At 37.8% G+C, this 16,354-nt stretch overlaps 1 pseudogene; it reads left to right on the top strand.

Annotated features, from left to right (window-relative positions):
• The first annotated feature begins 15,431 nt into the window (after positions 1–15,431).
• On the top strand, positions 15,432–15,907 carry LOC113255485 (NADH dehydrogenase [ubiquinone] iron-sulfur protein 5-like; annotated as a pseudogene).
• The last annotated feature ends 447 nt before the right edge of the window (positions 15,908–16,354 follow it).

Raw genomic sequence — 16,354 nt, 5'->3', positions numbered from 1 at the left:
GGGAGGAGATTTAGGTAAAAGATAATCCACAAATAGCTATAGATACCATGCTGAGATGTTTATATAGGTATCTATTACATGGGGCCTCAGAATAATAAATTAGGTAAGGAGACAATGATGAATATATTGATTATTAATTTATAAAGTTAAATTTTTTCTATAAATTTATAAAGTTAAATTATAAATAGTTAAACATAGGAGAAAATTAAAGATGAGTAGAACATTTTTCTTCACCACCACCTCGTCCAACTTTCAAACTTCTGTGTTCACATTGATGTGTAGACCAGGATCCCCCAGGTCCTACATAGGGGCTCGCTCCACGTCAGTGTTTTTGCAGGTACTTTTGACCAAAGAGCCCGAGTTTGCACATTTCCAAAAGAAGGCCATGTTACCCTACAGTAGCTAACTATTAAGTGCATTTGCAACTTCATATTCTTACGTGGTGCCAAAGTAATTCCATGGCAAATAACTGAATATCTCCTGTTTCTGGGTTTGCTCTGATCTTCCCCCAAAACACAATTATTAATCTTTCCTGAATGGCTACTCATCCATTTTTCATTTTTGTGGATGTTAAAGAATGCAGATTTGTATCAGTTATTAGAATTTTAGGGAATTTTAGACTAATTACTTAAAATATATGATAATTCTTTTAGTCATGATTATCTAGTAGTCTCTATGAGGCATTTCTATTGTGTTAATTTCTTGGATGTTTTAATCCACTATTTTTTGTTTTCTCTTTTGCCTTAAATCTTGGGTTATGAATTTATCTATAAAATTCCTGTGCAACTTGAGTTAGAGTGTTCTTCCGAAATAGTTTTGGATTTACTTCTGTGTGTACTCATTGGAGATCCTTGGCTTAGGGCTTAGTTCTTCATAATTTTTTGACTTGTGGCTTTCTAGACCACATGTGACTTCAATTCTCTGTGTTGTGCAGGCCCAGATTATTCATTCCCAAGGGATTTATTTTACCCCAACACAGATACACCAGTTTCCCTATTGTCTATATCTTCTTTTGCTGGTGGAGAGATTCTTTTTTTGCCCCCAACTGAGATTTTAGCCCTTCTAGTTTTATTCAGGGATCTTAATTTCAGTTTTCCACCTTGCAAGAGCCAAGTTCTCATCTCCTGTCCTTTGCATTCCCTTAAAAGCCAAATTCCTAGGTTGCAGCTGTTAACCACCCATCATTAAGACAAATGCAGAGTAGCCTGTTCACTTGCCAGTCCTGTTTTTAGTTGCTTCAGTATTCTTTTCTTTTCTTTTTTTAAGATTTTATTTATTTTATTTATTTTATTTATTTATTTATTTTTAAGATTTTATTTATTTATTTATTTTATTTATTTATTTGACACAGAGAGAGAGATCACAAGTAGACAGAGCAGAGCGGCAGGCAGAGGGAGAGGGAGAAGCAGGCTCCCTGCTGAGCAGAGAGCCCAATGCGGGACTCGAACCCAGGACCCTGAGATCATGACCTGAGCCGAAGGCAGATGCTTAACCGACTGAGCCACCCAGGCTCCCCTATATTTTTCTTTTATATGGGCTTAGCTGTGCATTGTTTTCAAGTTTGTGTAATTTTTCTCAGCATTTCCAGCTAATCTAGCAGAAGAGATTTTTAATGTGTAGTCTGCCATATTGCTAAAATTCAAATCTTGTATTCTTTCCACATCTATAGAGTTTTTTTTTCTCCACATATTTCCAGATATCTTTGATTTTATTTTATTTTTTTAAGGACATTGCATTTCATAGTTGGAGTGGCCTTAAAATGGGTTTTTTTCCCTTTTTTGATTTAACTTAAAATTATGATGTTGCTAGACCTTGCCACATCATAAATTCTACTCAGAGGCACAGAGGGAATAATTAACTCTAAATATTGAGGAAGACTAGCCCTTTTATCTTGGTCTGAGAAAGTAACCTTGAAAATGCCTCCCATGTGACTAAATAACACCAAATTCAATATGGTGACTATCTTGGGGTCTAGGGGAAAGAGGAATTAGGAATGAGATCATTAGGGGAGGCTTCAATTACATTTGTAATGTTTTATTTCTTAAGTTGAGTGGTGTATACCCCAGGGTTTATTATATTCTCTATATTTTAAAAATATATGTGAAATGCTTCATAGTAAAATATGATTGTAAAGGGAATTATCACCATAATGAAATAGTACTGTACCTTTAGTTTCACATAACAGAAGCTACACGGGGCATTTGTCACTGTCATGTGCATTTGTCAAGTGAAAAGACAGTCTTCCATATTAAGTAAAGGAGTAAGTTATTTCAACTACTGTTCACATTTAGTTATTTCCATATTAGACTTTGTTTCCCCATGCCTGTTAAAAATGTTATATGACTGACCACATACTCCAGCCTATCCAGTGATCATGCTAGTTCCAACTTGGGGAGTAATTCTAGCATTATCCAGAATAGCCACAGTTTAAGCATGAATCCTTCTGTGCTAAAAAAGTTCCTTTTAAATGTTTTCACAATCAAATTCGCTGCCGATTTTCGTTGTTCATGTTCATTGCAAGCATTGCTGTTGAGTGATCCTATTCACTCACATCTTTAACACCGAAATATGAAAGGAAGGAAGGGCTGGTGTGCAGAAGCGTCCAGGTTCTTTCAGGGGTTTACTGAGGCCTGGTCTTCTGGCTGCCTCGCATAGACTCCCTCTTGTCCTCATAGCAACATGAAAAACAGTGAACACTTACCGAGCGCTCTCTTTGTGCCAATGATTGGGAGGCATCTTTATGTATTATCATATTCAACCCCTGTAATAATCTCGTAGTTATTATTCTCCCCTTCTTAGAATGAAGGAAACATTGATTGCTTTGACTAAATCACACAGCTACTAAATGACGAAGTTGAATGCTTGGTGAAGTAACTTTCCTTCCTCTTTCTGTCTCTGTCTATAAAATATCATCTAGTGTTGGGGCGCCTGGGTGGCACATCGGTTAAAGCGTCTGCCTTCGGCTCAGGGCGTGATCCTGGCGTTATGGGATCAAGCCCCACATCAGGCTCCTCCGCTATGAGCCTGTTTCTTCCTCTCCCACTCCTCCTGCTTGTGTTCCTTCTCTCGCTGGCTGTCTCTATCTCTGTCAAATAAATAAATAAAATCTTTAAAAAAAAATATATCATCTAGTGTTGATACCACCTTGCAGTAATCAATAATTTAATATTACTTAAGCATCAGAAACATTCACATAGCTGTGATGAAATGTAGGGTTTAGCTGACTTGTGTTTAGAAACAGTACAGAAGAGGGAAATACAAGGAATGGATGAATAGTCGAAAGCCAGCTGGGTCATCAGGATGCAGGAGTGGTTGGAGGGCAGAATGCTTGTTAGAATCAGCGGCCTGAGGCTGTCGTAGAGTACCTATTGATGTTGATGGTATGTGTGGATAAGAGAGGTATGCGGCCTCTGGTTTTACGTTTTCTGTCATACCAAAGACTATTGAAAGGACAATATTGTTCTGGGATTCTCACCTTTGACCTAAACAGATAAAACCTTCCCTCTCACATCACTACTGTGAGGGGAGGGGGCGGGGCAGGGTGGGGACACAAGAATAAAGAAATATGGAGAGGAGATCAGGCCATATTGCTTCCTATTTCTTTATAGACTAAGCCCGTTGCTTTTTAGAAAAAGAAAAGGCAGAATGGAGGGGAGGGCTGGAGGGACAGAGAGATGGAAAGCAGGAGAGATTGATTCAATACAGAGAAAAGTACTCACTTTACTTCTCTCTGTGACTTCTTACAGAATAAGGGGCTTGCGTGACTATGTTGTGACTTTACAACTTTGAGAATAAATCAGTGTGATTTAATTTAAACTGAGCCTTGTAAAGAGCAAGAGATCTCTTTCCCCCAGTCTCTCTTAGAGAAACTCACTTATCTCCAAACTTTGTCATGAACTAGTGTTTCTAGGTCATACTGAGGCTTGTGTTCAATTGTTCTGGCCTTGTTTAAGTAATTCTGGGCCTGAGGCATGTAGACCTTTAGGGCCCTTCATTGGATTTGCAATAAATCATACATAAATGAGTTAGTATAATCTCAATTAAAATAATACTTCATATATCCAATTTCATATATCCCTTGTCATCTAAATGTGGTCTAATCTAAATCCCACTATGACTATAATAATTATTAATAATTATTAATAAATTAATAATAATGTTGGGTTATAGGACCCCAAGGCATGAATAGGGATGTGAGCTGACATTTTCTTTTGCCTTCAGAATTTCACAGGTGTCCAAAAACATTGTAAAGATGTGAGAAGGGGCCAATCTAAGGACAAGTGCCCCGAGGTGGCCAATAAATAGCTCTGCTTGTGTGAATATTTTGCTGTTTGTAGTTAAAAAATCAGTAATTAAATTGAAATTAGGTCTTGTGGAAAACTGAATCTATTTTCTTCAAACTTTCTTAGAAAGATTTGAGTATTTTCAGCACTCTCCCTGATGTCAGAGTTTGAGCTCTCTGTTCTCTGATCCCTTGGGCAGCTGCTACCTCACTACCCCCTTCCCTTTTGTTTCTGATAAGGACGGTAAAAAATTTTACTGGGAATCTTTTACAGTCCTTTTGAAACTTTTTAATAAAAGTTTCTTTTAAAAATGCATTTCATTTTCTGCACACATAAGAGGTAAGTGAATTATTCAACTATTTTCTAAAGCACTTTATTGTTTATAAGGGCCATTCATGCCTGCTGCCTCATTTGGATGCTCAAAGCAACCTTGTCAGGCAGATAAGTCAGGTGTTGCCCCCGGAAACCGATGAAACTAAAACCAGAGGCAGCATGTGACCCAGGTCTTCTGACTCTTAATCCAGTGCTCTTGCCTTATTTCCACTCACTCCCTAACTAAATGCCAATGAAAGGGTTCTATTTTAATGTGCACTCTTGGGTTTTCATATTATTGATAATAACTTTTTGAACCTTTATGGCATCATCAGGACTCTCACTGTTCATCAGACGGACAGTTAATAGTTAATAAATGCTCAGTCTGCTTCCGTTAACTGACTTTGTTTTCTCTTCCTGTGTATGTCTGGGTCTCAGAAGGGCAGGATCGAGTGTGAATGGAGTCAGTGGAGGCCTTATCACTAAACACACATTTAACTTATTGCCGCTGAATGGTAAGCGTGTAATAAATGCCAACTTCAGTGACCATTTCAACATGATACAGGAGGAGATTCTTTTTTTTTTTTTAAATGATTTTTTATTATAATGTGTTAGTCACCATACAGTACATCCCCGGATTCCGATGTAAAGTTCGGTGCTTCATTAGATGCGTATAACACCCAGTGCACAGGAGGAGATTCTTAATCGGGATTCAAAGATTTAAACACCTTCTTCATTTAGTGGGAACTAGGCGTGGCTGCACACAATTCAAGTCACTTCTTCCTGGAACTCGGGTGCCCGGTATTTTCTTGTGTCATCATCCCACAAGAGCAGTGTTAGCCCCGAGAATGCAACTGTGATGCCCAAAGGTTGTGAACTCTAACATCGCTGTGTTTATTTTTATGAGAATCGGGTCAAGATTAGCCTAAGCAGAGGCACCAAAGAACTTAGGATCACAAGCAAAATGGGAAATAAAATGCGTTTTATACTGAATCTTTACAGATGGATTTTGCAAAGAGCAGTTAATTAACTGTGGGACCAACTGGGGATACATTTTTAATGATTTGCAGGTAGTCTAGAGAAAAGCTAAGTAAAAAAATTCCAGCCCTAATGCTCTTCTAAAATGGACTAAGAACGATAGCAGTGAATTAAAATAACCTGTGAATTTTTCTAACCAAAATAAAAATACCAGTTATGAAATATTTCTTTTACTCTTTGCCAATTCTTTAATAGTCCATTAGGTATTTCTAGGAGGTGGAGTAGTTGAGATGAAAATTCGAGCTCAGAAACCTGAAAGGCCAGAATCTTGAATAAACTGATTGAGGCGAGATGGAACTCTGTGTGACGGGAGGCTTTTTCTGTGGTAGAGTTGCCCTCAGACTGGGCATGTGTTTCATTTGGATAAGTCTTTGAAAGTTCCAGGAATCAGTGAAAAAAGAGACTTGAAGGAACATAGAAAGAACTAGTCTAATCCTACTATAGCCTAAGAGTAGGCCACTTCCTGGAGGGGGAATTCAGTTCCTTCTGTATGACTTAGTTAAAGTCTTCTGTCCATTTCAGACGAAGAGGTAAGTCACTCAGCGTGGTTCAAGAATCTGCTCTTTTAACCCACTCCTCCCCTCGTTATAAAACCAGATGTCTTATATACTGCCGCTCCTTCCCCTGACCTAGAAATTATTGTGTTGTTTTTTGTGTCACAGAGAAAACTAGAATGAGTGTCTGGCCTTTACACTGGATTTCTTTTCAGTTCCATAGGCCAATATTTAAGAACATTTTAATCTTTCTGTCGCTTGCACTGGAAATGCTGGGAATTACATGGTTAGTAATTATATGATTAGTAATTAGGTGTCCAACAGTGAAGCTGAATAAAGTTTTATTCTTATATTTTTTCCCTTAGGTAGTACATGGGAGTGATTTTCAACTCCCAGGTCCTTCCCACAGCTAGTTTGTTGGTTTTTTTTTTAAAAAAACTTCTTAACTGCAATAAAAATAGTTCATTTACTGGGTCCCTTCTTTTGTGAGCTGGTTTATAACGCAGGGATGCTGGCGTGGTATTTATACCTACATAGATAGGTTTAAAAAGATGTACTCATGTGGGACATTATTTCATTGAAGACCATTTTCCTCTAAGTGACAACTTTTATCTTCCTTTCTTTTTATGACTGCTTCTTTAAATAGCAGCCATTCCTGGTTTCATTCTTTAAATACTCCCCTAAAGGAGTAAAGCTAAAATAGGCGCCTTGAGCTTTTCTTGTACCATAGAGATTTTATTTTAGAAAGAAAGGAAAAAATCAAATTTCCTTGAGGCAGAAATTGGAAATTTGGCTTTACTTAGGGCTCCTTAAACTACAAGTCACTGAAAGCAAAAATGAGATCGAATTATGGAATGTTAGCTCGCAAAATTACTTTGTTAAATTTCTTTATTTAACAGACAAATAAGCCAAAGCCCTATGGGCTAGCCAGTTCTCTTGCAGGTTACACAGATGGGTGGTGGGGAAGTCTGTGGGGATTTCTCTCAACTCAGAGTGAGTCTGTTTAACCCTGAGTATTTGGTGGGCTCTGGCTTGGAAAGCAGCAAAAGAAGGGAAGCTAAGTAAAAACAACCCATGACAGGTTTATGGCCAGTTTGTTAAGTGAAATCCTTGGCTTGACACTGTATTGCTTTCTTTGCTGGATGTGGATTGACAGGTATTGATGAAATGTCTTAGGTTCTAATTCAAAATGCCTGGTGACAAAGTATAACTCTGACAAGTCGAGGTTATCAGCAAACCACAGGGTGAGTCTGTGGACTGTAGCCTGCAACAGCCATTATACTGTCTCTAGCAAGCTTCTGCTTTAACAGGGGTGTACTTGATCTCTTCACCCCCCCAAGAGTAGATTAAGTGCTTCAGTAAATATGCCATTAAGATACTTCATTGTACTAAGCCATTGGTACACACCTCAACTGCACTGGAAGCAGAGGGCCTTCAGCCAGCCACCCAAGAAGCGTTACAAATGGCCTAGAGAAATGCCTAGTGCAGTGTGTGCTTGGATATTGCATTATTAAATACAGTTTTTCTATTGGTTTAAGTAAAACCAGAGTGGAGGAAATAGCAAATTCCTTTCTAGTCTACGCTAAATGAGTCCCTCTGCCACCATGTCCACTTTGTTGTGGTTCTGCCTACATTAATTACCTGACTTTGTGCCTGAGTCAGACTGTAGGTTTCAGAGTACCCTTTAACCACCAGCTAAACCTCTTTGGGATTTCATTTCCTTATGAAGAAGCTAAATTGGAAGAGTTTTAGAAATGTTTGCCATGGATACACTATGTCTGTTGTCTGCTGTTTTCTTTCTTACCTTTTCTGGGCATAATTCTCATGATAATAGAAACAACGTGGTGATAGAATTTTGCCACCGCATGAAACCCAAGATACCATTTAACTCAAACCTTCATTTTAGAGGTGAAGAAATTATAGGTCAAAAATGTGAAGGGGCAGTCATTTGTGATGCCTGTGCTATCTTAAAGGAATTTGATATCTGCAGCTTATTTTTTTTCCTAAAAATTTAAACCTATTTATCCTCTTATTTTTTTTTTTTTAAGATTTTATTTATTTGACAGAGAGAGAGACAGCCAGTGAGAGAGGGAACACAAGCAGGGGGAGTGGGAGAGGAAGAAGCAGGCTCCCAGCGGAGGAGCCTGACGCAGGGCTCGATCCCAGAATGCCGAGATTGTGCCCTGAGCCGAAGGCAGATGCTTAACGACTGAGCCACCCAGCCGCCCCCCTATTTATCCTCTTAAATCCTTAGTTATGATTTGCTTTTCATCACCTTCTAGTGGTTGGTATGATTTGTGTGAGAAAACTTGGATACAAAGAGATGACTTGGCCAAAGTCACAGATTGAGGTAAACTAGAGAAAAGCCTGGTGTTGAATTTTGGGGTGCTAATCCAGAGAAGAAGCCCTCTTTTAAAAAAGGCTTACACTCCTTTCTTTTTATATTGAAAAAAAAATTAATCTGCATTTTTCACATTGATTTTTTTGCATAGATTTTAAAAAATTTTTATCTTAATTTTTTTGCTTAAGTGTAGTTGACACACAATGTTACACTAGTTTCAGGTATACAACAGAGGGATTTGACAAGCTTATGCATTATGCTGTGCTCACCACCAGCATAGCTACCGTCTGTCGCCATACAAGGCTATTACGATATCATTGACTATGTTCCTTGTACTGTACTTTCTATTCCCGTGACTTGTTCATTCTGTCACTGGAAGCTTGTTACAAGGGAATCTCCCATTCCCCTTCACACATTTTGTCCAATGCCCCCGCCCCTCTTCCCTCTGGCAGCCATCAGTTTGTTCTCTGTGTTTACAGGTCTGATTCTGCTTTTTGTTTGTTTATTCATTTTTTTTAAATTCTACTTATGAGTGAAATGATATGGTATTTGTCTTTCTTCAGTCTGACTTATTTCACTTAGCATAGTACCCTCTAGATCTGTCTGTGTTGTTGCAAATGGCAAGGTCTCATCCTTTTTTATGGCGGCATAATATTTTATATATTTATGTAAATATATATATTTAATATATATATATATATAACACCTGCCTTACCTATTCATCTATCAGTGGATTCTTAGATTGCTTCCATATCTTGGCTATTTTAAATAATGCTGCAATAAACATAGGGGTGTATATATCCTTTCAAATTAAGGCTTTCATTTTCTTTGGGTAGTGGAATTATTTGGGTAATATGGTATTTCTATTTTTAATTTTTTGAGGATCCTCCATATTGTTTTCCACAGTGGCTACACCAGTTTGCATTCCCACCAACAGCATGTGAGGATTCCTTTACTCCACATCTTCATCAACACTTGTTATATCTTGTCTTTTTTATTTTACCCTTCCTGACAGGTGTCAGGTGATACCTCTTTGTGGTTTTGATTTGCATTTCCCTGATGATCAGTGATGTTGAGCATCTTCTCATGTCTGTTGGCCATCTGTATGTCCTCTTTGGAAAAATGTCTATTCACGTCCTCTGCCAATTTTTTAATCATGTTGGTTGTTTTTTTTTTTTTTTTGGTGTTAAGTTATGTAAGTTCTCTGTATATTTTGGATATTAACTCCTTATTTGATGTATCATTTGCAACTATCTTCAGTAGGTTGCCTTTTGCTTTATTGATGGTTTCCTTTCCTGTGCAAAAGCTTTTTATTTTGATGTAGTCCCAATAGTTTATTTTTGCTTTTGTTTCCCTTACCTGAACAGACATATCTAGAAAAATGTTACTATAGCCAATGTCAGAGGAATTACTGCCTGTTTTCTCTTCTAGGTTTTTTATGGTTTCAGGTTGCTCATTTAGGTCTTTAGTCCGTGTTGACTTTATTTGTGTGTATGGTGTTGGAAAATGGTCCAGTTTCATTCTTTTACCTGTAGCTTTCCAGTTTTCCCAGCAGCATTTATTGAAGAGATGGTCTTTTCCCCATTGCGTATTCTTTCCTCCTTTGTCATAGATAAATTGACCATATAATCATGGGTTTATTTCTGGGCTCACTGTTCTGTTCTGTTGATCTGTGTGTCTGTTTTTGTGCCCGTGCCATACTGTCTTAATTACTACAGCTTTGTAGTATATCTTGAGATCAGAACTTACACCTCCAGGTTTGTTTTTCTTTCTGAGGGTTGTTCTGACTCTTCCAGGTTTTTGTGGTTCCATACAAATTTTAATATTATTTATTCTGGTTTTTGAAAAATGCTGTTGGTATTTTTATAGGGATTGCATTGTATCTGTAGATTGCTTTGGGTAATATGGACATTTTAACAATATTAATTCTTCCAATCCAATTCCAGCATGGAATAACTTTCCATTTATTTGTGTCATCTTCAGTTTCTTTCATTAGTGTTTTATAGTTTTCAGAGTACAGGTCTTTCACCTCTTTGGTTAAGTTTATGCCTAGGTATTTTATTATTTTTGGTGTAATTGTAAATGGGATTGTTCTAATTTCTCTTTTTGCTACTTCATTACTAGTGTATAGAGATACTACTGATTTCTGGTTATTAATTTTGTATCCTGCAACTGTACCAAATTTATTTATTCTAGTAGTTTTTTGGTGGAGTCCTTAGGGTTTTCTATGTATAGTATCATGTCATTTGCAGATAGTGATAGTTTAACTTTTTCTTCACCAACATGGATGCCTCTAATTTCTTTTTGTTGTTCGATTGCTGTGGCTAGCACTTTCAGTACTGTGCTGAATAAAAGTGGTGAGAGTGGACATTCCTGTCTTGTTCTAGATTTTGGAGGAAAAACCTCTTATTTTTCCTCATTGAATAAGATATTAGCTGTGGGTTTTTCATACATGGCCTTTATTATGTTGAGATATGCTCCCTCTAAGCCCACTTTTTATCATGAATGGGTGAGTTGAGAGTTTTTGTCATGAATGCATGTTGAATTTTGTCAAATGCTTTTTCTGCATCTCTCGAGATGATCATGTGATTTTTTTATCCTTCATTTTGTTGATGTGATGTATTCTGTTGCTTGATTTGGAAATATTGAACTATCCTTGCATCCCTGGGATAAATCCCACTTGATTGTGGTGAATGATCCTTTTAATATATTTTTGAATGAACTTTGCTCATATTTTGTTAAGGATTTTTGTATTTGTATTCATCAAGGATATTGGGCTGTAGTTTTCTCTTTTTTTGTGGTTTTCTTATCTAGTTTTGGTACCAGGGTAAAGATGGGTTTGCAGAATGCATTTGGAAGCTTTCCTTCCTCTTCTATTTTTTTTTCTTTAATAGTTTGAGAAGAATAGGTATCAACTCTTCTTTAAATGTTTGGTAGAATTCACCTGTGAAGCCATCAGTCTTGGACTTTTATTTTTTGGTAATTATTGATTATTGATTCAATTTTGTTACTAGCAATTGGTCTGTTCAGATTTCACCTTGATCTTTAATAATTGCATCAGGTTCGAGAAATACTCTGAGAAGTCAAATACATCCTGCTAACTTTCTAAAACAACTTTTCAAACGGCTTACCTGGAATGACTCATTGACTTATTATTAGTTCAGATAATTTTATAACCTGTTTGTATTTTGGGGGAAAGGGGTGGTTATGATTGATTTCAGTGAAAGACTTCAGTTTGAATTGATAGAACCAATGATGAACATAAATGTAGAAAAAGTGTTGTTTATAGAAGCGTTCTTCAAAAGGAACCATAGTGATACTAATCTCCAATAGTGTAGGAATTGATCTACCTCAGCTCTAGAGTCATACGATGATCTCTTTGTGTAGCTGATCCTTGAACAACATGGGGGTGAGGGGTGCTGACCTCCTGCATAATTGAAAATCTATATATAACTTTTGATTCCTAAAAACTTACTGTTGACCAGAAGCTTTATCAATAACATAAAAGTTGATTAATACATATTTTGTATGTTACATGTATTATATACTAGCTTACAATGAAGTAAGCTAGAGGGAAGAAAATGTTAAGAAAATCATAAGAGAAAATACATTTACAGAATTGTGCTGTATTTATCTTAAAAAAATCTGTGTGGTGGCTCCGTGAAGTTCAAACTCATGTTGCTTAAGGGTCACGTGTATTCTATAGATTGGAGTCGTTTACCCCATTGGGATCTCATAACTCTTTATTACCACTTAAAGCTTAAAAAAAGAAGAAAGGAAACAAAGGCCATTGTTCTTAAGCAAATCCTTTTTTCTGAATTAGCTCTAAGGATATAATCTATTTTACATGAAGAATGAACAGGTTTTAGGAGTGATGTATTACTGACCAGTATTACTCTCTTTATTCAGAAAAAAAAAACATAGTTAAGAATAATAAAGTGATGGGATTGTGGGTGACTTTTTTACAATAAACATGTTACTTTTATTATTTTATTTAAAAATATCAGAATTAAAATACTGTGGCTTTTTATAGTGATTTTGTTTTCTGATCAGATGACGTATTAGTGCTCCCATAAGACCGTGTATCATCATACCATCACTGAATTTCATTTCTATTTAAGTTAATAAAGTTTCAGGAATTCTTGACACCAGGAATACAGCAATGCCTGGCAGCCATCTTCTAATCTTGTGAAAATGTAATACTCATTTGCACTGTCTTCTCCACAGAGACCATGTTTTATTTATCTTTGTATCTTCGGTTCATAGAACAATGATACACTTAATGACTATCTTTTGAATGATCTATTTATTAAATTGTATAATCCCGGTGTACATTTTGAGTTCCTTATGGATAGGGCAAAATTCCAATTCTAAATGTATATAAAACAGAGTAGTGTCCTAATTTGGCATTATTGCTCCATCACACATAACTTGATACAGCTGTTAAATAAATGGGAGGACGCTGCAAGGCATGGTAACTGGTAGAGAATGCGCACTTCTCGACGCTGGTGACATGGTTTTATTAATACGAACCACGATTTTCCTTTGGAAGCTGCTGAACCTATTGCCTACTCACTGTCAGAACAGTTTAGCATCAACTGTGCTACAACGAAAACCATTGTATTTGACAGACATTCTCCAGTATTTAAATGAACAATACTAAGTAACCCCATACAACAGGTCAACTCATTCAGCTATTGGAATGTATATTTTGCAGCTAACTTACGCTGGTGGGTCCATCAGGGATACAATTCTACTTAAAAACAAAACAAAACAAAAACCAAAAAAAAAAAACAAAAAACAAAAACCCAAACCAGAAAACCCCAGACATTCACCAAAGGCCAGGCTGAACTGCTTTTATGGTCAAAGCAGCTCATTGGTAGTTTATAGAGTGCCTGGCTCTCTAGGAACCACCCTCCTCCCTGCTTACAGAAGGGATCCTAAACCCTCCTGCCAGCGGCCTTGCTGAAGATTACATAGTCTTATCGATTCTGAGTAAAGCTGCCAGCTGCCTTGACTGGAAAACAGATAAGAGAAACATTCCTGAGGAGAAGGAGTGGTGCAGGCTAGGAGGGAGTTGAGCAGAGCTCCTGGCCCTCCAGGAGGGGGATGAAGGGGATGAAGGGGCTGAGGGGAGGAAGTCCAAAGAACAGATACACCCACAAAACAAGTTTGGGTAGTGAACAAAGGCTCCTCTGTGCCTGGGTTGAGGTAGGATAACAAGGGGAGACCCCCATGGTGGTGCAGGAGGAGGATGGCCAAGGGGCGCGGTCACTGCTTACCAGGGGATGGTGGCAGAGGGAAGAAGGGTTCAGCTTCCAAATCTGTTCCTGCCTTTGCCTCTAGGGTCTTCCTTGCAGGGCTGTACCTTTGTTTCTGCCAATTGGGGCAGCTGACCTAAAGGAGCACAGACACCAGGAGAACAGTCCTGAAGCTGGGGAAATACTGTGGCCCATCAGGGAGATGCTCCTCCTGAAGCAGTGTTGCAAGCATGAATGAAGCCTGGTAGTAGACAACACCTGGTAGTAGACAACACCTGGTAGTAGATAACACCTGGTAGTAGATAACACCAGCCTCCAAACCTCAGGCCCAGATTGTCTTCCATAGTTGGTGGCACAGGACCCTAGAGTGTCAACTGAATACACACCTGAGTATTTGAGCAGAGTCACTATTACATTTTGAGAAAATAATTGGGCCTTGTTTATTAGGAAAACCCTATGTCCTTTTCTGCATAGAGGTAGTGAATACCTAGTGGAGAATGTCAGTTTCCTAGGAATTTTAAAAACATAGGGTTTGTTCTGCTACATGTGTGGCATTATTTTAATAAACGCTATGAAATTTTGGCATCTCAGATACCAGTAGAGAATTCACTTATGAAATGACAGCAATTTGCTTGCCAAAGCATGGCCAAAACATCTGTTAGGTTAAAGAAAGCTGATAGGGCCAAAGGTCAAGTCAACGCTGTAGAAAAACTTTTGTGTTTCGATGGAAAACTAACCTTATCTGGAGCATACCCTTCCAAATGATCAGATTCTAGCCCAGAGCAGTGTCTTTGAGCTATTCTGCCATTCTGTAAGTCGCAGGGAACTAATAGATACGTATATGATGTCTGATCCAGCAGTAATTTCAATTTACTTCCTCTGCCACGTGGAAAAACTAGTTTTGCCCTATTTGCAACATTCCTTTAATCCTTGTGAATTTGTGCTGTTTTGACTTTTCCTTTGAACTGGTTTATAACATCTCCCTGGTTCCCTCATATTATATGATTAAAAAAATTATTTAACCCATGTTGATTTTAATATCTGTGTAGGAACCATGATTTTACCTTTTTCTAAAACTTATTTTTAACAACTTTCTTTTCTGCTAGGCTCTCAAAGCACTTTTTCTCTACCAAAGGTAAGAAGAAAAACTAATATTTACATATTTTACCAAATATTCTTCAAGTGACCCAAGGAATCTTTGAGGTCAGTTCATCAGGAAGAAAATTACTATAGCCTCACGCAAGCTCCTCCACTAGCCTGACACTTTCATTATTTGCCTTGATGTTCTGGTGCTCTCTTTGGTGCTTCTGTTCTTACCATGCACATTCGCGTGAGCTGTTCTCTCTCTGGGGAGGTAGCTTTAGGGCTTCTGAGCTTCAGTCAGGTGAAGTTTGCCAGTTCTCACCTCTTTTGGCACATTGTGGGGCATTGTAAACTGCCCTAAGTTCCCTTTGAGGAAGGTAGACCATAGTAATTCAATAAATAACTGCCCTGCCCCTCCATTTTCCTACTATCAAATAGCCAAAAGATCTTAAGTTTGCTCCAATGAAGTTCAACTTGACTAATTTTATCTAAAAATGACTCAGGATGTAAGGAACTGTCAAGAACTATAAAGAAAACTTATTTCACAAATTTTGCTCATGTGTGAAGTATTTTAGGTGTTGTTTTATGACTTAGTTATCCATTTTTGCAGTTCACTCAGTGTTTACTGAAGCCTACTGCGAGCTAATAACCAGGTAAGAAGCCTCTGTCTTCAAGGAAGTCATAGGAAAAAAACTCACATGTAGAACTAACTATAAAATAGTGTGAGAGATCATCCAGTAGCGGTGGCCAGTGAGGAGACAAGGGCACCCTCGTGGGATGCCATGCTTTTCTTTGATGTGCAGAAAAGACTGGGCCTTAACTTAGATCATTGGGTGACAGTCCAAAGTGCTGAGCAGACTAACCAGATTCCAAGTTGATGCCATGCTTTTGGAAAAGAATGGATAGAATGTGCGCCTGGAATTGGTGGTATCCATGGAGAGAAAGCGCCAGATAGAATTTGGTGATTTCCTAGAATGTCTCCTTTGGCAGGAAATGATGAAACCCCTGAGTGACATCAGGAGGCAGCAGGATAAGCTAATAAAGGAAGGGAAATACACACCCCCACCTCACCACTTGGGCAAAGGAGGATCGTAGCCCCTGAGCAGAGCTGGTGACTGGAGGCTGATTTTCATGTTCTTTCACTGGGAAGTTCACTTACTGAAAACTTCTTTGTGAAAATATCTACAAATAAAGGATTGCTCTCTCCTATTAAAAAAAAAAGTCATGTGAGATCATGGCTGTACTTAGCAGTGAGAACACTATAGGAGAAACAGAATGGGTCCAAAAAGTGAATATAATGGCTTGGTAAAGAAATTTATCTAGAATTTTCATTGAACATACTTGAGAGTTGTCCAATCAGTTTACAGATGAGGAGACTGAGTCCCAAAGATGTTATATGATCACAAATCATCCAGTAATGCAAGCATGGAGATATATATTAAAGTATGTGCTCCTACCATGATTGAATAATAAATATATTTTACCTCTTAAGCTATAGCTGCTATTTTTGTCAGTACAGTGAATTAGCCTGCAAGATGTGTT

Source organism: Ursus arctos, unplaced genomic scaffold (genome assembly GCF_023065955.2).
Source record: "Ursus arctos isolate Adak ecotype North America unplaced genomic scaffold, UrsArc2.0 scaffold_11, whole genome shotgun sequence".
Classification (NCBI taxonomy): domain Eukaryota; kingdom Metazoa; phylum Chordata; class Mammalia; order Carnivora; family Ursidae; genus Ursus; species Ursus arctos.
This window is presented reverse-complemented; position numbering and strand designations above follow the sequence as displayed.